Here is a 24844-nt window from a genome sequence, read left to right on the forward strand (position 1 = left end):
TACTCCTTCAATGAATTTAATAAACCCCGCATATATTGTTTACTTAAAAGCAATACGTAAAGCAATTATTTCTGAGTTTATGCGAGTTTCATTACGATGAAATATAGCATCTATACAGATGGCCATATGTATTGAAATAATATGGAACAAAGCTTTTCGTTAATATAAATGGAAATAATGTACTTAGTAAAACCAGTAATTCAAGATCATGAGAGACTAAAATATTTACAGAGGCGCAGTCCTCTTTCTGTATAAATAGCTCAAACAAATCTTGTATCGCAAAAATCCTCGATTTGTTTCTCCTCTTATCAGTTCAATCGACATTGTACGATTGTAGAATGGGGAATTTGACTACTTTCGCTCTGCTATTCCATCTTGCTCTGTTGTGTTCCGCTCAAAATTCAGAGGAGAATTGCGCTAAAGTATGTGCAAACGCACATATACACATGAGTAAAAATGGAAGGAGAGATACATATGGCGATTGCCGCTGTCGTGATACCCTGCCTGGCCGCAAGTAAGTCTTCAGATATTACAAAATGCTATTTAACCAAGCTGGTTTAAATCCTTATTTTCGCCATATAAAGAATGTGTAAAAACTTCTATGTGTAACTCTGGTCATAAGAAAATCGTAAAATAATCGCCTGTTTGATTAAACTTTGGAATTATTATAAAAAGGAGGGAAGAATTATATAAGGGAGGGAAAAAAATTTAATTACTTTTAGTCATATCCGGAATTTAACATTCTACATTAATGAAGAATATTTTTCCTTCTTTTAACATAGGTTTTGCTTAATTTTATTTCAATGTTTGAAAAAGCAAAAGGAAAAATTTTAATTGATGGAATATTTCTAACAGTTTTGTGCTTTGTGCAACAAAGAAATATTCAAAAAGAAAGAAAGAAATATGCTCGTAGCAGGCTGAAGCAAAATTTTCTAAAAAATGAACGAAAATCGTAAACGATCATATATTTCTTCAATGTTTGTTTGAGACAATAGATTATTCAGTGGCTTGGACGAACTTCCTTGGGCTGCATTTTAAAACTTTCATAAAAGTGAAGTAACATTGTTACTTAACATGCAGTAAATAAAATTTCAGTTCAGGAATAAAACACTCAGTTTTATAAAGCTACGTGAAATCAACCCTGTCAACGGGCATTAAATTTTATATGTTTGCAATTCGACTAACTGTTGCAAACATATAATACTAATGAAAGTAAGAAAATTTTCTCAGTTTGTTGGCATAAATGTAAACTTCCTTTTCTTTGGATAATTTCTGTTCTGAAATATTTCATGTAATTTTTTTCATCATGGTTTATATAATTTTCCGATGTCAGATCCATAGTTTATAATTATAACATTATTATAGTCTGCAGTTTGAGTACTGGACCTAATTCACTGGCCTCAACTACATGAATGTGCATGAATAATATCGTCTGCATTTCGTTTAGGAATGTAAAACAGTATTTTGAATTATTTTCTAATTTATAACTTTCTAATTATTTATTTTATTGAAGTTAAGTAAATTGCAACAAAATTTTAATTTCATTTCATCTGTATGTTCAAAACTTTAATTCACAAGCTGATTCAGTTTTTCAAGAATGAAACTAAAGTCTAGAACTGGTGGAATTGTTACAGTAATTTTGCAGTTTTGTATTAACAAATATTCTTCAGAGGGACATAAAAAGAACGAGAGAGTTGAAACGAGGGAAAAGATGCTTTTGTAAACATGAAACATTATTTAGGTTGTGATAAAGCATGAAAGTGTTATCACCTTAAGAGGAAGAATAAGTTGACGTTTTTAAGAGATATTGGCTAATATTGACTTTATAAATGAGAAAAATATGCGATAGAACCCCCACGCAGGCAACCTCTTCCCTGCAATTTGAGCCTTGTTTAAACAAACAGTTTTCAGCCATTCAAGATCTTGCTGGCACACTAAAAATGAAGAAAATCTAGAAATTTAAACAAATGAATTTCCAGTATTTTGATTTTGCCTAAATTACAATCTTAATGTTTTAATTTTTATAGTGTTATTTTTAGATTTAAATTATTCTCTGTGTTATACAAACCTGACTCATTAGTTAATTGACTTCATATGCGCTACTTCTTGTAAGCAATATTACCTAGTGGTCTATGTTAAGCTGTGTTTCGAAAAATATAAGACTTCAGTTTTACGACTTGCTCTACAATCGTACTAAATTTACTTTCACACAAATGCTAGTCAAAGTGCATGACATTTTCCTACCTTTAAGCTTAATGAAGAGGCTTTATTGGAGATTGAGATACTTTATTCGAAATGATGTTTTCTAAGTCTCCGCGAAGAGCTGAGAGGGAGCACATTTAAATTTCGCTTTAATGCTTCTACACTGCTATGGTAGGTTGCACGCTGTTCTAAAGAAATAGCTAATACGACGCCAGCTAAAAATTTTAGTAAGAACTGATACTTGCTTTGTTATTGGTTGTGATGTTTTTCGGAAAATCACCATCCACTTTCTCTATTTCTCCCTTGTTTACGTAATATTAAGACAAACTGATAAACCGAACTTAAATTCTGCTTTAGAGATCGTACTATCTTCTGGAATGTTCTACACTCTTCTCAATAGCAAACGATCAGGTGCAGTCTAAAGATTTTAGAAAGAACCGATAGCGGGAACGTAACAACGACAATATGTACTTAAGATGTGTGTCATGAGCACAGAGTTCTAATATATCCTTCGCAATTGTGGACCCCGTGAGTGGGGTCTCAAAATGTTATGTATGAGTGACTTTCCTCCTGTTTCGAAAGTCAAATGTTGAAAATTTCATGAGCATAATAATTTGTACGAATTTGTATGTAGATTTGTATGAAGGATAAAGAAACACACACAAATAAATAAATAAAAATAAAAAGGGAGAGACTCTTAGTAAATAAAGGTTGTGTAATTTCTTGAGTCCAGAACTAATAATTAATAAGAGCTGAAATGAGTTTGCGTTTATCTCTTTTAAGTTGTTTAGTTTGTTAATTAAAAACTGAATAAATTTGAAACATAAAATAAATCTCGTATGCTTAGCTGAACGATAATGAACTCAGAAAATATTTTAATTTGGTGTTTCTTAAATTCCTGAAAATGTCTATTAAGTTCGAAAGACAAATACATATATCGTTTTCTCCCGAGTAACCACATACTTCTTTCTTATTGTCGTGCTTTCAGATTAAAATTGAAGCATAAATATCTCACGTTCTGTAGAGTGTTTTTTGAAGACACAAAGCTTTTAAATGGCTGAAGGTTTCGTCAATAGTTCACACAATTAACTCAAAAGTTATGTATATAAAAAGTTCAAACCCCTTGGGGTGGTTTCGGAGAACTCGTATGTAGACAATGAGCTTTCTCTTGCTTTGATGGTCAAGTGCGCCAAATTTCACCAAGATAAAACTGTAAATTTGTATAAAAGATGGATACTAGTCTTTATTTACATTGCTTTATTTAAAAAAAGAAAACATCTGCGTTACTTAGAATTTAATTTGCGGTGTAGTTAACTGGTAAATTGAAACAAATGTTAAAAAACAGATCCATTTATTTTCATCAAAGAGGAGTAAAAAATCTTGAAATGTAATTCAAAGACTATTTTATAATTTTCCTCATGGATTTCTTTCTAAGATTTCAAAACCTGAAAACGAATGTAAAACTATTTGCTTTTAATTTACCTGCTCCTTAATTTTGCATCTTAAAATTCTAAATAAAATATTTGGCTTAAATTCGAAGTAGTGCAATAATTTTCCACAGAAATTTGAAATTTAGTTGCTTTTGGGTTACATCTTAACACCTGAATTAAAAAAGTTAAAACCGAATTTGTTACCTCGTGGATTGACAACAGTTCATTTTGTAGGATTCCGTTTTTCAAAGTTTCATGTTTTTATTAGTTTTTTATTTCAGCAATTGGAGGCCAGGACATGTAAGTAAAATCCTTTTTAAGTGCTTCTACTAGCAAATAAATATATATATATTATATTTTATTATATATACTTATTTGGTCCGGTATCCCATAGGTCCGGGGTTCGATCCCCGGGCTGGGAAAGGTTGACTCAGCCTTTCATCCGTTAAGTGAGTCGATAAAATGAGTTACCAAGTTCGCTTGGGAACTAAACACGGGTGTTCCTGAGACAAGCTGACCACTTCGGGCCTCAAAGGTCAAGAAAGCAGAAAAAAGGGCACTGTAGACTGTGGCCCACTAGAGCTGTTGCGCTACTGAGTTTAGTTTACTTTTTAATTATATTTTAAGTATTGGACATTGGAAATAGGTAAGTTAAGGAGCAAGGGAAACTATATTTATATAATGAAGAAGTCAGTAAAATTGACAAAAACATTACACAGCCTTAATGCAGTCCTGTTTGCTACTGAAGAAGTTAATTTACACTAAGTAATTTACATTACACTAGTTAGTGTTAAATTAGACTTGGAAACATATGATGTAAACGAAGTGAATACGTGTTTTAAAGCAATTTTAGTACACGTGTTTCAAGATTTAAACCCCTAGGGAAGAAACCGAATTCTGCAATGACTCTTCAGTCAGTTACAATTACCTAAAAATCATTAATTTAATATTTTAGGTAATATTCTCTACAAGGTTTTTTGGGGAACCAAGACTCATTTGATCCTAATTACTAAATGTAGAATAGAAATTCAGCTTATGAGACCCACAGAGTTAAAAGATATATTCGATGCAGTTATAAGGCATTTATCACACCTTCTTAGCAAGCCTTCGTAGTGTAGTGGTCAGCATGCTAGGCGCGTATTCGAGGGGCCCGTGTTCGAGTACCGGCGAAGTCGTTGCTCATTTTTCATCTCTCCTGCTTCCAAAATACCTAATGTGTCTACACTGGGTCCAGAACTAAAGGGTTGTCGACGATGATTCTCCAGAACCAGGATTTGGTGATACAACCAGGATAAAACATATAAAGATGAAATTCCTTGCTCAATGAAAATGTTAAAAATGCAACTAATAAGCTGCCTTTTAGAAACAAACTTAATAGTCAAATACGTTTCATCAGCGAGTATACTGTAGCTACAAACATACAAGAACGTTTTAAATCTTACAAATTGCTTAAGGATTATAATAGACTCTTAAAACTACCTAGCTGGTTTAGTTCTGTTCCTTCTAATCCCAGAAATCACCTCAATAATTTGCAAAATTTGCGTGTAGTACGGACAAAAACACAACTGAACAATTGACTGAGTTGTACTAATAATAAGCTAGTTAAAAAATCGGCGCACTGTTTACCGATATAACTATGCTTATATTAGAGCATACTGGAAAAACATAATTAAGAATCGTGGCTCAGAAAAATCAATAACATTAGGTTACGCCTTAAAAACCCCAATTAAACTTATTTCAAGCATTTTAAATTAAAACCCCAATTAACCTTATTGATAATTTTTGGATTTTAAATTGATAAACATTAATTGCAAAATTCGAACCAGAATATTACCTCATTGCTGTCTCAAGACTAACATTTCAAACGCCATTAAATTTCAGAATATTAAGACAAATATTAAAAAATGTGATGTGTACACCACAGGATTCCCTTGTACGGAATATCAAATTATGCGCATTTTTTCTTGCATTTCATTTAAAATGTACTTATTGTATTGAATTAAATCTACTTCGCCAACAGCGCATAAACCACAATAGAATAAACGCATTCTTTAAAATTCATTCTATTTGTTCACCATAGCGACACTCTGGTGCTAGATTCACTTAACAGTATTATATTTCGTTCATATTATAACTCAGAAAGCACAAAATTTATATCATTTAAAGAATAGAATTATCTAATCGTTCCCACATGTTCTATTCAAATACTATAAAAAAGCTAGAATGACGTATAAAAGAAATTAACCAAACAAAACAAAAAAGAAACAGTTTTTCACAGACGATTAAGTATTTCTCATTCAATTAATTTACTTCTCACTTCGCGACAAGGCAAAAATTCATAAAAACTCAAAATATCTGTATTAAAAATTACGAAGTAAATCCTTAACACTTATTTCCTCGAAAAAATTCCAGAAAGGATTAAGCATGATTTAATTCGCAATAATAAATGAAGGCATTATCTTTGTTGTTGCGAAGGTACGTTTCTCTATATTGGCAACAAATCCACTAGTCTGCTGTTTCAAATGTAAACAAGCGATGGCCGCCATCAAGAAAATTATTAGGCTTCGCGGCACTTAAACAACTTTAAAATTGTTGATAATTCTAAAAATATTGCATACAGATTTACTAAAGGCATAAATATCTTAACTGGAAAATAAGAACAACATAATGCAACCATTTTTAAAGCAAAAAAAAAAAGAACAATTTACAAACATATATGAGTAAAGAAACTGAGATCACTGAACCCGGTAACAGAGAAGATATATATATATAAATATATTTATATACATTTCGTGCGGCCGATTGCAACCAAAATACGAGGTGCACATCTACATGTTATAGCAGTCCTATACACAAAATTTCAACGTTCTGAGTTGTTGAGTTATGCGAGATACGTACGTACGTACAGACGCCGCGAAAAATTCTCTTTAGAATTCATTTTAAAGCAGTTTTATAATTTTTTTGGACGAAAGCGCTTTTTATTGTGTTCTTTCATACAGATGTCACGCAAAAACGTCGTTAAATTGCACTCGATAGCGGTCAAAATGGATATTTTCGTTGAAATGTGCTGCCAGAAACTTTTCGCGATTACAATACTTCCTTTTTACTTCGTACAAGGAAGTAAAAAGGAACTAAAAATGAAAATCAGAAAGTTTTCAGATTTTAAATTACGCCCAAACAGGCGTTTTTTCAACATTTTGTTTGTAACCTCTATTTATTAAATATCATGTTCAGGCAAATGTTTCGGTGCACAAAAATGAAATTTAATTTTGGTCCCACTCTGCAAAAAGACACTGAAGGTGCAGAAAGACTTAGTTCACTATTCTGCTAAGTTCCAAATGTAAATAAATATGGTTGCTATATTAAAACATTAAGCTTAGCAGCACTTAAACCACTTTTAAACTGCTGATAGTTTTACAACTATTGCATGCAGATTAATTAAAGGCACAAAAACATAAACCGGAAGATAAGAACAACATAATTCAATTATTTTAAAGCAAAAAATGTACTATTTACCAACATATAAGAATAAAAAATGAGCTTACTGAGCCGAGTATCAGAGTGGGTATACATATATATATATGTAATAATAAAATTCCATAGTCAAGAACACACTTAAAATTCTAACTTTATGTTCTTTTCATTTTTTTTTTAATGGCGACGATCTCTTATTTGAAAGTACGTGGAATTAAATTCACAGCCCCGTAGTCAAGTTGTTTTTCCCGTCTTTTCCTGCACGTAAAGTTATAGAATGTTCTGGAGATATTTAAAGCGAACTGGAATGGCTGACGAGGCTGATGTCATTTCTTGGAAGCTCCGCCTTTCCAGAGGCTATAAAAGGACTCGCAAAGGAATATCGGGGTCTTTTCTTTAATGTAGCGATGCAGTAAACTTAATACAAAAAGTTATTAGTAGTTCTTTTTTATTTACTCCGGAGATCTTAATTTTTGTAACTGCTATTTTCACCTGAAGTATAACAAATGGATCCTGTTTTTTAAACTTATCGTCTGATAATTTATTCTACGACTACATCTATTATTCTTCACCAATCTATTTATTCCGGATAAAAGCTGGTACATCACATATCTATATATGTATATCTATATCTATATCTATATATACTTTTGATGCGGCCGATTGCAATCAAAACGGGAGTTGCATACCTCTATATTATAGCTGTCCTGTATACAAAATTTTAACGGTCTTAGGCTACTCGTTTTTGAGTTATGCGAGATATATACATACGTACGTACGTACAGACGCTACGAGAAACTCTCATTTGAATCTATTTTAAATCAATTTTCATAATTCGGTGGGGGAAACGTCGTTACATACGGATGTCATGCCAAATTGCATTCGATAGTGGTCAAAACGGATATTTTCGTTGAAATATGATACCCAGAATTTTTCGTGATTATAATTTCCTTTCGTTCGTACAAGGAAGTAAAAATCTGAAATAAATAAATTAAAAATTCGGAAAGCTTTTAGATTTTATATTACGACCAAATGGGCTTTTTTTAACGTTTAGCGTGTTACCTTTGCTTGTTAATTATCACTTTATATATAAAAATTACATCTTACTTGTTTTCAAAAAAAAAAGCCTTAAAATTCAGGATTCCATTGTAGAGACATTAGGTAATTTTTGGAAGCAGAAGAGTTGAAAAATTCGCAAAGCCTTCGCCGGGAATCGAACCTCTGAATTACCGGCTCAGTGTGCCGACCACTACACCACGAAGGCACGCTAGGAAGGAGGGAGAAATACCTTACACCATTTTTAATTGCTTTACAGACCTTTTTAATTGCTTATCATCTTCACCTGAGAAGACAAAGAATAATTAAACAATCAAATTAAACATTTTGATATTTTCTGTGTTTACAAACACTGAACTAATATTCGTAAGTGTAAGCAGTTCGTATCAAGTTTGTGAATAAACATGCCAGAAGCGTTACAGGCAAAATTACAAATCAAAAACGTCGTTGTATAAAACCTCACGGAAGAATAGAAAGCAAGCACAAAACATCGTCATCGAAAATAAAGAAGTTCAATAATTTCGCAATTTAAAAACGTAGCAATGGAAAATATCCTGGTAAAAAACAAACAAAGAAACTACAAATCACGCATGACGATAACATTGCAGAGGAACACTTTTTAGGCTTTAAAAGTTGTAAATGTATGTTTCCATTATGATCTGTGAGTGCAAGAAGTAATGAGGAATATTTTTAATTTTATATTTCATACTTTGTAATAGCTAATAAATATTTGTAGAGAAATTAAGAAAGAGAGAACTTAAGCATTCAGAAACTGAAAATAAGTAGAAAATTTATGGAAAAATTAACAATAAAAATTTTATTACCAAATTTTTAAGAGGCCCACCAGCCGGTAAAGTAGAGCGGTAAAGTCGCTGAACACTGGTAGTTCGGTCCGAGGTTCGAATCCCGCGAACGGGCTGGCTGCATGGGTGTTTTCGTGGTTTTCCCCATGTGTAACGTGTATACGAGCCAGTTTCCCTTAGAAAGTCCTCCACGAAGGCATCCCTCCCCTTAGGCAGATAGCCCTAGTGTGCTTTGCCATAATTAAATACACCACCAAATTTTAAGAGATTTTTAATTTTTATTCAACAATTTTAGTAGAAATAAATAAAACGCTTTAAAAAAAGATTAATTGATTAAAGAAATTTAGTAGATAAATATATAAGTTTAAATTTCTGTTAATTGGATGCATAAACATTCATTTTTGACTAATTTAAAATGAATAGCAAAACATTTCGTCTGTAAACGTCACATTGATAAAATGAGTACGTTCCATCCACATACATTTTTACTTCCTTGTACGAAGTAAAACGGAAGTATTGTAATCGCGAAAATTTTCAGGCAGCATATTTCAACGAAAATATTCATTTTGACCGCTATCGAATACAATTTAACGATGTTTTTGAGGGACATCTGTACGTAAGGACAGAATAAGAGACTCTTTCCCTCCAAAATAATTATAAAACTGCTTTAAAAAGAATTCTAAAGAGAATTTTTCGTGACGTCTGTACGTACGTACGTATCTCGCATAACTCAAAAACAAGTAGCCTCAGAACGTCGAAATTTTGTATATAGGACTGCTATAGCATGTAGATGTGCACCTCGTATTTTGGTTGCAATCGGCCGCATCAAACGTATATAAATATATTTATATATCCACTCTCTTACTCGGCTTAGTGATCTCAGTTTCTTTACTCTTATATGTTTGTGAATTGTATATATTTGTAAATTGTGCATTTTTTGCTTTAAAAATCATTGAATTATGTTGTTCTTATCTTCCGCTTAAGGGTTTTATGCCTTTAGTAAATCTGCAAGCAATATTTGTGCAATTAATCAGCAATTTAAAAGCTGTTTAAATGCAGCTAAGCCAAATTTTTAAATAACATTGCGGGCATATTTGTTTATATTTGAAGCAACAAATTAGTAGATTTGTTGCCAATCTAGTGAGACTAAGCTTCGCAACAACAACGATAACGCCTTCATTTATTATTGCGAATTAAATCATGCTTAATCTTTTCTGGAATTTTTTCGAGGAAATAAGTGTTTAAGATTTACTTCGTAAGTTTTCATATAGATATTTTGAGTTTTTATGTGTTTTCGCCTTGTCACGAAGTGAGAACTGAGTTAATTGAATGAGATATACTGAATCGTCTGTGAAAAACTGATTTTTTTTGTTATGTTTGCCTAATTCCTTTTATACATCATTCTAGATTTTTTATAGTATTTGAGTAGAATATGTAGCAACGATTAGACAATTATCCAAATGATATAAATTTTGTGCATTCTGAGTTATAATATCAGTTCTTAAGATGATATAAATTTTGTGCATTTTGAGTTAAAAAATGATATGACATTCTGAGTAATTTGTGCAGGCATTCGAAGTTTTAATATCGCAGAATTCCGCGTTATAATAATACGCCGTTCGATTTCTGAGTTAAAATAATACTATACGTTGGTCATAATAATCTTCTAATTTTTATAATGTGGGTTTTGTCTTTCACGATCGCGTTTTGGATTATTGTGCTGTTCGTGACTTGCTAATACTGAAAGAAGGCCTGGTGGTTTGGATTCTTCTGGATGGTAAGTTTTTCTGTGATGTTCTGGATGTCGGCACCTAACTTGAGTTAGGGCTAGGCTACTGATTTCAAAGGAGTTATGGAAAACGCTCCACTTGTTATTGATGATGCATTTACTGAAAGCACTTTTAGTCGGTTAGGTAGTAGTGGCAATAATGATCTAGTTATCGCTTTTAAGCAAATACTTGAAAATGAGCACTCTAAATTGATGTCACAACCTGAAACAGATGATAAAACTAATGATAGGATTAAATTATTTGAAAATGTATTACTAAAAATAAATACACAACGAGCTAAAGAAAAATGTAAAAGTTAAGCGTAAGCTCAACCAAATAAAAAACGACAGTTACTAGAACACCTAGTATTAAAAAACAAAAGCAAAAAGTCATCACAGACGCTGATGGTTTTACTACCCTGAGAGATTGGCGCATAAGCGTACTAGATCTAACTATGAATACGAGGCCCCGGCCCAAAAAAAAAATAAGAAATGTTAAATGCTGATGATCAAACGGAACAAGATAATAAAATGATTTTGTCAAACCCAAAAAAACTGCAGGGCATATTCCTCCAATTTTACTTGATGATTTTAAACTCCAACTGGGATAAACTTAAAGAAGAGATAGAGGCTTTAAACATCAAATTCAAAGGTAACCTAACTGGAGACCATCTCAAGATTAAAGTTTTTTCACTCCAAAGACTACAGAGTAGTCACTAAAATGTTAGAAGGATAGGGACATCCCTTTTCACACATTTCAAATTCGGAGGATTTAACATCCTCACTATTGCTGATTTTTTTATGGTCAACAACCTTCTGGAGCTGATCTGACATACTATGTCAGATCTTTCGAGGATAAGCAGCAACAACAACAACAACATAGTTTATATATTGGTATTCATTGTTATTCTTAATTTTTTTCGCCTACTTCTATTTCAATACATTTTGAATAATGTTGTCACGTCCGAGAAAAATAATTTTATCACACTAAATCGCTTCAATAATTTTATTTTGGAAAGCCTGATTAATTGTTAATTCAAAAGAACGTTTTAACATTTTCTCTGACATCGAGTGGCTGGTCTTTGAATATTTAATATTTTTTCCCTGTTCCGTTAATAAACGGTGTGTAAATGCGAAGTTTTAAGCAAATGACTAACTGAAAATGGCACAAAGACGAGAATTATCTGGCCCGAATTTTCAAGTACTGTCGACTGGAATATTGGTTGCGCCCACTTACCCCAAAATTATCATGCAAAGGTTACAGGCTTATCGGGTGAGCCGGACTACCTTAATTTTAATATAGTCACTAATCCGAATGCATACACAAGACCATAAATCGCTTCTGTAAATGTTTACATAATTTTCTGTGCAGCTCATTTTTTTTAATTTTTCGAAAATATAGTAAATATAAATATTACTTTTAATTATTTACTAATTTTCATACATATGAAATCATTTGTTATATACAATGGCTTTTTAAGTTAGATTTGCTATTCTTCTTTTCCAAAGCTTCGAAGGAGGATATACGACTTACAGAGACCAACATCCTTACGATTTGCTGCGTGATTATCTAAAGCAGTATGAAGATTTGAGAAGGAAACAGATTTTAGATTAAATGTAAGGTAAGATGTTTTGAACGAAATTTTAGTTTTATTACTTATTTTATATAATTTATATTATCGTTGTAAACATACCGGTTTTTGAATTGCACTTACACAGGCTTTCTTTATCTCGTAAAACCTTTGACACATATGCTACAGTTTGGAAGATTTGTACAAATATTTCATAGCCTGGAAAGAGTTTTTAAAAAATTAAGAAAAAGGCTAAATACGACCTGGAAATGCAAAATATGTACATATACTAGTACACACGCACACACACATATATATACTAATATTACATAGTGCACTAATATATATATACTTGTAGTATAACATATACTAATACTTATCATTTATTATTAAAACATGTTTTTGATCTTCCAAAAAGAAATTTAATCTTCTGATGTCTCGTGTTATCAATGTACCTAACATCATTTTATATGTTAATATATTGATATTACCAGTATATATAACCTGACTAACCATGCGTCATTTATTGTACAATATAAACTAAGGTACAGACACAGAGGCTATTCATTAGGTTGTTTCATTTTGTAAGGCAAAAATGAAATGTAAAATTTTTAGCGAGTCTTAGCAATGTAAAAGATTTATATGTGAAATTTTAAGAAGATTGGATAATATTTAGAAGTTGTACATTTTGATCAGTTTTATAAAAGTAGGCAAAAAATGCGATTTTTCAATGTTAATTACCTTGATTGGGCAAATTAGACATCATAAACTTGAAATAATATTAAAACCAGTCACTAAGATTAATAGGTAGCATGACACGCAACTTTAATCAACTTTGAGCGATGTAATCTTTTTTTTCGATCGCTTGGTAAAATCATTTACATGATGTTCCACAAATCTCCTTAAGAACTGCTTTTGTGATCGTCTTTGACCGATTCGTTAAACTTTCAATAACAGTAATACCTCTTTCTTACTGAAGGAGAGTTCACATGGCTTCTTAGAGAATTATTGCAGTATTCTGTACACTAGTAACAAAATGGCTCAGGCGTTTGCCTTCAAAAACTAGGTTTTTACCATCTAATTGTTTCATTTCGTTTTTTTTTTTTTTTTTTTTTTTTTTTTTTTTTTTTTTTTTCAGGTTTAGTTTCTATATTTTCAATCATATTTTACTTATCAGCCTGAGTAATACTTCGTCTAAAGAAGCCTGTCTTACGTTTATTCCTGACAGATACCAAATATGTCTCCTATCAAATGTGAGAGAACGTTTCTGACGTCTGTAGCTGGATAACTGCTCGGAAGTTGTAGCGTATTAAGATTTATTCTTTGGAACCCACTGACTTACAGTTGTCTCGTGCCAAAAGCGAGCATATATTAGGCTGAAAACAATTTTCATTTTGTTTTATTCCTTTCAAATCTCGCTGAGGAATATTAAATTCTTAATTAACCCTTCAGCACACGCGCATCACTGCGCTACGTTAGTACCCGCGCGGGACAAATTTTACTCCAGTGTTTAGGATTATTATTAGGATACCCAGTGAATTAGGATTTCAATGAATGGATAAATGACTAATAGCTTTGTGAATTCTATTAAACCTTTTTTCCAGTTTTACTTCGAGATAATCTTACTTTAAGTTATACAAACATTTCCATACTGGTTACCTAAAGTAAGCCATAAAAATCGAAATTTATGCAAAATTACTAACTTATATAAGATACATATATGATTTTTTTATATTAGAAAAATTCGTTTTCATATATACATATTTGTTAAACATAAGTGTTATTATAAAGAGTGGTTTGATAAAGTACTAGAGGAATATGAAAAGGCTTCATTCTTACTAGTTTTTTTTCCTTAAAACTCAATATAATGTCATACAATTATTCATATCAAAGAATAGATTCTAAATAAGAATATTAAAAAATATAAATAACACATAGTTTTTCCGCCAACCCCGTCCTACCTGAGTTTATTATTCAAATAATCTCCTCACATTGAACAATCCTCACATAGTGTGACAACATATTTTTACAAACAAGTACATATTTTTACAAACGCTGGAGTGCTGCTCTCAGCACTCCAGTGTAATACAATAGGAAAAACAACACCTTCAATTCAGCTAAGTTTGTCTCTTGTGCATCACATTCTCTAGAGAATTTGTTTATTATTGATGAAATGTAAATGTTTGTTGATTTTACCAAATCTTCCATTATTTATTCATCAATAATTTGCAATAAACAGTCAGTTGGATGTTTCAAATTTCTAAAGCTTTTCTTGACACTATATTGTGCGGCCGTGTCCGTTCCATCTATTCAAACATAAAAATTATATGATGTCAAAGAAGATCATGGGAATCATCATATCACTGGTCAGAAACAGTTTCGTGAGCACTTTCAGAAATATTATCGCACTGAGAATCGGAATTTTCATTTTCGCTATCAGTTTCAACACTAGCGAGAAGAACCCGCAGGCGTTACTGTTCTCGCTCGTAGGCATTCATCTCAATGAATGTCTCCCTGGAAGTGAAACGTTAGTACACGCGCGGAGTAGCTACAATCCCGTTGCCCATGCCTTCCCCGAAAACACAAAAATCCCATGAACACGGGAAAAATTCCTTTGGACGACCACTTCCTAACCTTGATCTTGAAAGGTACATAAAGTACTAGAAAGTTCACGTACGACCTTCCCTTATTTTCTAAGAAAAGACTACATGTGGGGGGGGGATTTTACCCCAGCGCATGTGCTGACGGGTTAAAGAAGACAAGTTTTAGTGCATATATTACCTTTGCCATCCACATTGCTTGATGCAGAACCCCTGGAATTTGAAACTAAACTAGCTTTGAAAGCAACCTCCTAGTACAGGAGGGAAAGTTGCAATAACTCTTTGCAGTCTTCTCTTGGATGAATTCCGTTTTTAGGACATTTCTATTTTAATTAACTATTTTCACTTGTGTTTTTTCACGAAAGCCTTGAAAGGAACTTTCTTCATCCAGCATTGTCGTGTATGACTTCTTATCAAGTGAAGCCGAGAGACTTAGGAACTCTCTAAAAATCTGGATATCAAGACTACTTGATGTTATGCCAAAACGCTGCTCAAACACTCTTTTCAATATCAGTTCGTGGATGTGATGACGGCAGGCCAACCACAAAAATGCTCTTCTGATTTCCTTTTCAGTTCTGGTTCATGCCATTTGGATCAGTCCTGCATTTGATGAGATGATGTCAAAAGATGTACTGATCATATTGTCACGCAAAGCACAATTGGTCCTCTTCTTGAAGAACTACCTTCAGTCATATTCTTACCAGTGTCCTTCAGAACAGCAGGTATGCCAAGAAAATGCTTAAAATCCTTTCCAGTCACTACACCTGTAACTCTGTCTTCCAAAGTTTGATTTACAACATTTTACTATTCCAATGCAAGACCGAATGAGGAGGGGTTTCAAAGAGTGAATCTTGAATTTTCTTTGGCATTTTACTTCTTCTGATCACCAGAGCTCGACAGATGGTAGCTGAGCTGGAGGTAAGGAAATTTTTTTCAACATTGTGGCCAACGCTATTTGCAGTTACAATATATGAAGTACTTGTTTGTCTAATAGAGAGCTGTTCTCGACCCCAAGTAGACGTGAGTGTCTGATCAAGATGTTTCAATCTAGGATTTAATGTTTTCGTTGCTGGAGGCGAAAACATGGCCTCTTCGTCATGATGATTATGAGATAATATTAGGTGCTGATAATGAGGCTTCCAGTTTAACTGTCGTATCGATTCCAGCGATAGATTTGTAATATTTATTCTTATATAAATCATTTTTGTCTTCTTTTGTACATTTAGTTCTTATTTTCGAAGCGAAAACCTTGCCTACTCCGCTCATTTACGAACTTATACGATCTTCTCTTTGTGACCTAAGAAATTCTTTATATTCTTGTGATAAGCTAGTCATGTCCGTCACATTTTGCCAGGAAATATGAAATAACTCGACGAAATCATTTTTTCAAACCTGCCGTTTTAAATTTGCTTTATCTGTTTTCTGGATTTCTCTTTACCTAGATTTTGGTATTTTTTGTACAGCTTCTGTATACTAGCACGGATATTCTCATCCGTCTTAACAAAGATATTTGATTTCCTCCACATTTCCTGTAGTTTAGTACCTTTTTTTTTTTTACTTTTACGCTGCTAAGGAGGACTCAGCATCCGAAAGTGTTTCTTGCATTTCCTTGTAATGGTTAATAAATATTAAAGTATTCGTTCCTTCGAAGGCTGCCGAGCTCATAAAAGCTCACCACTAAACCCCTTTTGTAACATCCAAATTCCTCTTTTGTTTACCAGTTTAAAGTTCAGTTACCTACAAAAGTTGAAAAAAGTCCATAATTACAAAGCACTTTAATAAATATTACAAATTCGTTAGTTCGATAGAAGAGTGATCAATGTGTGCAACCCCTAAATATTATCCAATCTTCTTGACTATCTTTTACATTACTGATACTTGTGGCGTAAGCAACGTCATATGAAAATCACTTTTTTGAAAAAATGAAACTTCTACTATTCATGTTACAAACATGTGAAGCAGATTTAAACAGCATGAGCTTCAACTACATACATTCGTATAAAGAACCTTTTTGTTTCTAGTAAATTTCTTGATATCTTCTTTGTGTAATTTACTTTACAGTTCAGGATTTCTTAACTGGAGAACGTTTCGGCCTAAGAAAGATATTTCCCGGTTTCAAACGCGAATTCATTAGACGTGAACCCATACACCCACATAAGAATACTCATTCTGCAGTACTAAATTTTATCGATGTTTACTATAAAATCAGAGAACATTACGAATAAAATCATATGACCCAAGTTTTAAACGTAAGTCTAACGAAAGAGCAGAGAAAATAATAAGAATTTTTCTTATTTCCATTTTTTAATTATAATAATATTTTATATTTTAGTAAGCCAAATCTCTCTGTCTTAAACTATGCATTTTCTGCTAAATTAAGATCTCAAAATAATTTCTGAGAGTTTAGTTACATAGGTTTCATCATGCTGTTCACTAGATTTCAACAATTAAAATTAATTAAAATTTATTCTATGTATTATGTAAAGATATAGCACATAAAATGAAACTTAGTTATTAAGTATTTAAAAGTTAGTTTAATAATAAATTAATAAATACATACAAATATGTTCTCTGATACATACATATACAAAATATTATCTCTTTGGCATATGTATAAAAGAAAAAGACTAAATTTAATCTAAAACGGAGGTAAGTTATTTAAAAAAAAGACATATATCACAAAGTCACGTATAATTTTTTAATTTCTCATCAAATGAAAATGCCAGCTATTCTGAAATAAAAAAATTATATAAAAATATTGAACGTATAAGTATATATATGAATTATTTAACATTGATCTGAAAACTGATCCAAAATATATTTATTTCAATTTAAATTTGTCTCTTCGCTCAAGAATTAATGGAACTGTAGCTGAATTAGTTAGAGAAATTATAAGCACAAAACTGTGCCTAAGTTGAAATTAATATTCACAGAAAGTGTAAGTGAAAGTGATGGAAAACTCGCAGAAATCGTTTCTGAACCGAAGCATTTAAATAAATCGCATTATACGCGATAAATCTTGTTGTATCATCAATGATAATTTATATACAACCAACTAGATATTTATTTACTACGCTCTTCTCGCCCAAATCTCTCATAACGTTTGTAGACTAAATATATATCTACTCTTTTCAGCTCGCTTCGTAAATAAAAAAAAAGACGGGAGAAATTATCATTTCATAAATCTTTTGAGCTCAGCAACCGGTGAAATAAGGGACGCAGAGAACTATCCTAAAATGAAATAAGGGAAACGATCTGTATAATAGGAATAAGCAAAGACTTATTTGCATGTTTTATAATTACATTTCGGGTACTATTATACGGCTAATTAGCTTCAGAAAGAAATCTCACTTATTTGCTTTCCGTCGAGAAAGAATTCATTTCATACATCATACGCTTTTTATTAGGAGGAGAAAAGATGAATTATTTACGCGACCTTATAAGAACTGGTTGGCAAGCAAATATCATTTTCTTTATGGAAAAAAATAATTTTAAGCGAAATTGCATCCTGTGTGATGAATTAGAAAAAACTGTAAAGTTGAAACTTATTTAAAGTAGAAATATGAAAACATACTTTCTGTATTTAATACTATTAACTGAAATTATACGAAAGCTCCCGATCAGTTACAAAGCTTGTGTCATCTCCCAAGCACTAAATATTTTCAAAATACAAAACAAATGATATCTTCACTAATATACAATATTAATGATAGTGCCATATTTTAGCTTTTTGAAATAAATAGTACAAACAGTAACATATTTTAGTGTTTTAATGTAATTGCTACTAAACGTTTTCTTTTTTTTTTTAGTATCATCGGGCGTTTTTATATTAAGAAAATTATCTTTGAAATCAAATCCCACGCAATATAAAAGATAAAATATTTTTTGTATTTTTACATTTCAACTTTTACAAGGAAATTGTTTTCGCAGAAATAATATATGGCATTTTGTTCCAAATAAAAGATTTAGCTTTGTTGGACTTCTTTGTTTGAAATTTTAAATTACACTTTTACTCTACCTCGGCGATACCTCTTGCGGAACCTTTTTAAGTGAACAGAAATCTTAGCAGTGTAATCCTCAATAGAATCGTCTGCATTACCGTACATGAGGATTTCATAGAACAGAAAAATATCCAACAGTAACACATCAAGCGATCATTCCGTCAAGTGATGGGACCATCCAGATCAATCAGAAAGTTCGGGCGAAGTTATGTCCAGGCCTTTCGCACATCCAAGCAGAAATGAACTGGTGCTTCGTTTGGATTAAATTTAAATTTAGAACGACAGTTAAAACAAATTACTATTCTTAATTTCATTTTCATAAAACAGCTTTAACCTTTCACACTTCAGGCCTTATTTGCTCGGGTAACTAGTTACTCTATGCGATTTTCCGCATATTTGGTGAATTTCTAAAGTTAACTTAAAATGATTTCACACACAATTTAAAGAAATCTAATGGTTCTTTTATGTCTGAAGATACTTGCAGTCTGCGGTTCTTCTACCTGATACAAACGGTATTCTTTGCAGTATTTCTTCAGATTCTGTGCACTTTATTCCTTCCTGAATCTTTTGTCTCTTCTGTTGTCTCTTTCAAATTCCTTAACTATTGCCCTGATTTTTCGCCTTACTTCATCGCTGTTTTCATGACTGCTTTCCTCCTTTCTGTTGTCAAGTAATCTATGCGCAGAGGTAATTTCGTTCTTATCAATCGAACTCAACTTCACTTGACATCATATTCCACGTTTAATGGGCTCCGTAACTTGAAAACTAATATCCCTATTGCATGGTTGTGGAGTTCGAACTAACGCCGATCTCTAAAAACATAATTAAGGTTTAAAGAGAATAGTTAATTTTATTCATTTTTCATTAACATGTCTTAAAGGTATTAAAAGTTCCTGCAGTTAAACAGAGACTAAACTATTCATATATTTCTTCCTGTAGTCATGCATATAACTTTACAAAAATTAAGATTTGTGCTAATGATAATGAACGCATTTACATGCTGCATTTTATAAGTTAAATATAATTGAATTTAAAAGAATTAAGTAGTTTGTTTGTTTTATACGCATGTATTGTTGAATACACTCATGAAGTATTGTATATTCACACTTTTGTATATTAATCTGTCTTATGTCGTCCAAACCGAATCTAAATAAACATCTTTACCTTTCGGATTATCAAGTCCAAGCGAGTGGTGATTAATAGCTACCTCACGAGATACCGCATCAAATTCAGTGGTTACCGAGATTCAACTCTAAAGTGCAAAGGGTTAAATTATTCTCATAAAATTATACATATAACAAAAAGCGTCATTTATCTGTGTGATAAAATAACGAATGTTTTATTTATAATAGTTGATATATAGTATATATTGCAAAACTTCATTAAAAATACAATATTTAACAATTAAAAAAGATTTTAACTTTTTACTGTTGCTTTAAGTAATTTATTAAATTACATAACGATTTTTAAAAGTATTTCAAAAAGCAGAATTCATATCACAAGATTCATTTTTAAGATACGATACCGAAGAATATACTTTAAACATTGCCTAACTAATCACTTTGAAGATTTACTTATTACCACATACGCAGATTGTGCTAAATGGAATCTCGTCAACGGCATTGTTGGATACAGGGGCTCAGAATAAATTTTAGAGGAAAAGATTTTCAGAGATATAGTTTATTTGAAGTTGTAGCAAAGAAATTCGTAATAGCGCAGGGCCCTTAAGAACTTAACTGCACCGTTGAGCGTTGGGATAAAAATGACAGACATGTGGTCAAAACTTACAAGACAGCGTTATATTGCGGTTAGTCAGTTGATGCGCTAGTTGATTTTAAGTGGGATTTTGCAGTTGCAGATGACGAGAGTGAGAAGAAGAAAACAGAGCACCAGCCCTAAACCTAGAAATAATTGTTATGTTTAGGTTGTATAAACATGCTAATATTGTTCTTATCTCAAGCAAAGAGTTGTATGTTGTTGATTACAGGAGTGAAACGTTTTGTTAACGAACATTTCTAGTTTCTGAAACTTAGTTTTGTATATTAATCTATCTTATACTGGCTTAGTTGCAAGACCATAAACATTCATAATGTTTTAGCATAAAATTAAATTAATAGCAATCAGTGTACGTGTTTATGCATTGCCTACGTTGTTTAGACGCGGTAAAATGCACAAAATACAAAGTTGGATAGCGGAGGAAAAACTTAAAGGTATGTTAAAGTAAGTGATTTAGTAAACGATGAATCTAAAACGTGGTAAGTCACGCGTTTACATTTTTGATACGGTCAAAAGTACCCTTGTCTAAACTACATTCTTTTTTAGAAGTATGGAAGGAAATGAGTGCCAAAATAGCCTTTCGGAGGAAGAAAATCTTTGTAGTGAGAACTTCAATTGTAATTATTCTTTGCGTAGTCTGAGCTAGTTTTTGTGAAAACGGTGGCTCAAGATTTAATTTTAGAATATAAAAATTCTTCACCATTAAAATCTCCACCAAGGTCATTGAAATCTTCGCTCTGAATAATTTAAATTATGGTGAGGGAAGTTGTAGGCTGTCTTGTGTTTAATTAACCCATTTTTTCTTTTGGACTGTACTTTCAACTCAACTTTTCGTTATCTCTCACAAGGACGTACAAGAGACATAAGAAGAACGTTCTTGAAATTTTAGACAAAATCTTTCGGCAGGTACAGGTAAAAGTGGGTGTCACGTCAGAGACTTCACCACAGAATCGAACAAGAGCTCTCTTGGAAGCAACGTTGACCTTAGTGATATTTTTGCACCTAGTTGTGCTACTTACAATGATCTTTTTGCCAGCAAGCCAACACTTGTTAAGCTGATGCATTGTACATCTCCAGCATCAAACTACTTACCTTTTTAAAATCAGATTTCTGTTATCTGAAATCCTGTAAGTATCGGAAATTTAATTCTAATCACAATTTGTATATCTGTTCAGGTTAGTGCTTTAAACAAATAAGGCTGTTTATACGTTCTCCTGATTTAGTTGTTATTTTCACAGATACGGAGAGAACTCGACTCCGTGTCTGAGGCGAGTTCCGTGTCTGTGACACTGAAAATATGTCTATACTTATACATGTATATATGACATATACTTATATATGTATGTATCTCTCATAACTCAAAGACGAGTAACCTCAGAATATTGAAATTTTGTATATGGAACTCCCACAACACGTAGTTTTTCACCATCCTTTTTTATTGCAATCGACCTCACTAAAAGTATATACATATGTATATAAATATAAGTATAAATAAATATACACCCACTCTGTCACTAAGTTCGGTAAGCTATTTTTTTATTCCTATATGTTCGTAAACTGTTCATTTTTACTCTAAAACTGGTTGAATAATGTTGTTGTTTTGTTCCGGTTAAGGAATTTTGGCATCTGTATGCAATAGTTGAAGAATTATCAACTATTTAAACGTTATTAAAATGCTATTAAGCCTAACGAAGCCTACATTTGTGCTCTTAGAAGAATAGTGAATTAAGTCACTTCGTGTGCCAACTTCGGTGCAGTTTTGCAGAGTGTGACCAAAAATAAACTTTCAGTTTTGTGCGCAGAGAAATCTTTCTTCCCGCTCGCTGGCGGAATTGCTTTTAAGCATATTTTTTTTAACTGTTTTTAACTGTATTTGATATTTCATGTTTTTTTTTTTTTTTTTTTTTTTTTTTTTTTTTTTGTATTTAACAATTTTCAATGATGGTGTTTTAAGTTTTTATGTATTTTTGCTTTGCCGCGAAGTTAGAAGTGAATTGATTGAATGAGAAATTTATCTCTAATGAAACTCGAGGGCATAAGTTTAAAATGAAATGCAACAAAAAATATGCATAATTTAATAGGCCATACAAGCAAGTCATGTGTTGTTCACATCAAAATTTTCTAAATGGGAAAGAATTGATTTTATATATCATACGCTTCTTATTAAAATATGGGCACGCCAGCGGCGAGCGGTAAACACTGTTATAGTTGAACACTGGTAGTTCGGTCCGAGGTTCGGATCCCGCGAAAGGGCTGGCCGAATGGCCGTTTTTGTGGTTTTTATCATGTGTAACGAGTATACGAGCCAGTTCCCCTTAGAAAGTCCTCCATGAAGGCATCCTTCCCTTTACTCAGATAGCCTTCGAGGCTTACACACACACTTATTAAGATATGAAAGAATGATTGCTATTTTACAAGAATTTGTAGTCAAGTAAATAATATATAGTGTTTCAAACACATAAATTTTAAAATGAAACTGCATCTGCTTTAATGATTTAGAATACAGCTGGAGCGTATTTAATAGAAAGATAAAAATTGATTTCTATGTTTAGCATTAATTTGAATTGTATCAAGAAGTAATTATCACTTACTAAGCTTACGGCTACTTTTTATGCAGTATGTGGTAACGGAGCAGCGAAACACTATCATTGACATTTTTAGTTTTTTGCTGTACAGGAAAAAAACAATTAATATCTTTAGCTTCCGGATGCAATTATACCTACAGTTTGTTTTCCAGTTTTTCTGTGCAGTTGAATAAAATGGTTTTTGAAAATTAATTTAAAATTTTCCTAACTTTCTTTGAAATCTTCATTAGTAAATCATCTCTTTTCATTTTATCTTGGTGACTCATATTATGATAATTTACTACACACAATAATACTTGACTTTAATTCTATATTTAGTAAAGTCAAGTAAAAGCTCAAATAATCAAATATTATCAAGTACCTGTTTCTTAATTTTTCTTGGCAAATGACTTTGCAAATTTAATTAATTTTGTCAAGAATTAAATTAAAGAATTTTCTGAAAATTTCATTATTCTGTTTCTTAAAATTTCCATTAATGAGTGTACTTTTCTTTCCAGCTTTCAGCTGCAAGACGGAAGACGATGAATCCAAAGAAATCATATAACTCATTTCACATTTTCTAAGAGCAGTTTTGCATTTTTGGATTAAAACGTTTTCATGGAAGACGTACCGATGATTGGAACTTGCTTGTGAATAAAACATAAGATATAATAACAGCATAGTCATAAGTTTTTTTCCTTTTATTCAGCTGATTAAGAGCCAATGCTTGTCTATTTCCATGTAATAAATATGCATTAAATATTTGAGACCAGTTACATTGAAATTTTTACTGTATTCCTAAAGATGATCTTAATAAAGGATGATAAAAACTATATTGTTTAATTTGATCTATATGTTTTCATACAAAAAAATTTCTTCATCATAAGTGCAAAATCTATAAAAGGCTTAAATTTATAAGCTGTGAGCTAAGAACAAGTACGTTTAAGTTTATTCATAAAGCAATTATATTATTATCCCAGTTTTTATCTAATATTTCTAATTTATTATTTAATTTATCTAATATTTTACGAAATTATGAGATAGAAATTGCTATTCTAGTCAGTTACAGCACACATTTCATTTAAATAACATCTTTTTTTCAAGTAACATTACATACATCAAAATTGGAACTGAATACCGATTAAATTGAATTCTTTAAGGTACATGTTAGTAATAATTTCAACAATGACCATTCAGTGGTATTTGATTGAATGCACTAATGCAAGAGTATAAGCATAAAAAAATAAGGATTTTTAGAATATCAACGTAATACTGATAAAAACTCATGTATCAACTCAGAGATTTTAATAAAGAACTTGCTTTCCTTTATCAATATGAGGAGTAATTTTGTAGAATCATTAGGTTAATTGGAAGCAGGAAAGGTGAAAAATGAGCAAACGTTTTCACCGGGCATCGAACCGCGGACCTCTGGAATACCGGCCCAGTTTGCAGAACCACTACACCACAAAGGCACGCTAGGAAGGCGGGAGAAATACCTTATAACTTCACTATATTTTCAGTTTTTTAAAGTTAAATAAATAAAATACAAAAAATGTAAAGTATTGTAAATAAATTAAAAGCTCATGTAAAATAAAATGT

General features: G+C 31.9%; 1 long non-coding RNA gene across 2 annotated transcripts; it reads left to right on the forward strand.

Moving 5' to 3' along the window:
- Nucleotides 1-257: 257 nt before the first annotated feature.
- Nucleotides 258-24078, forward strand: LOC146995968 (uncharacterized). 2 transcript variants are annotated; one of them, XR_015042896.1, is made up of 3 exons: nt 258-514; nt 12243-12350; nt 23764-24078. It is a non-coding gene; the product is annotated as an uncharacterized LOC146995968 (long non-coding RNA). The 2 variants fall into 2 exon arrangements; XR_015042895.1 differs by having other exon boundaries at nt 262-514; nt 12243-12355.
- The last annotated feature ends 766 nt before the right edge of the window (nt 24079-24844 follow it).

This window comes from Stegodyphus dumicola, chromosome 8 (genome assembly GCF_044657685.1).
Source record: "Stegodyphus dumicola isolate Sdum_Otavi_A_Nest chromosome 8, ASM4465768v1".
Taxonomy (NCBI): Eukaryota; Metazoa; Arthropoda; class Arachnida; order Araneae; family Eresidae; genus Stegodyphus; species Stegodyphus dumicola.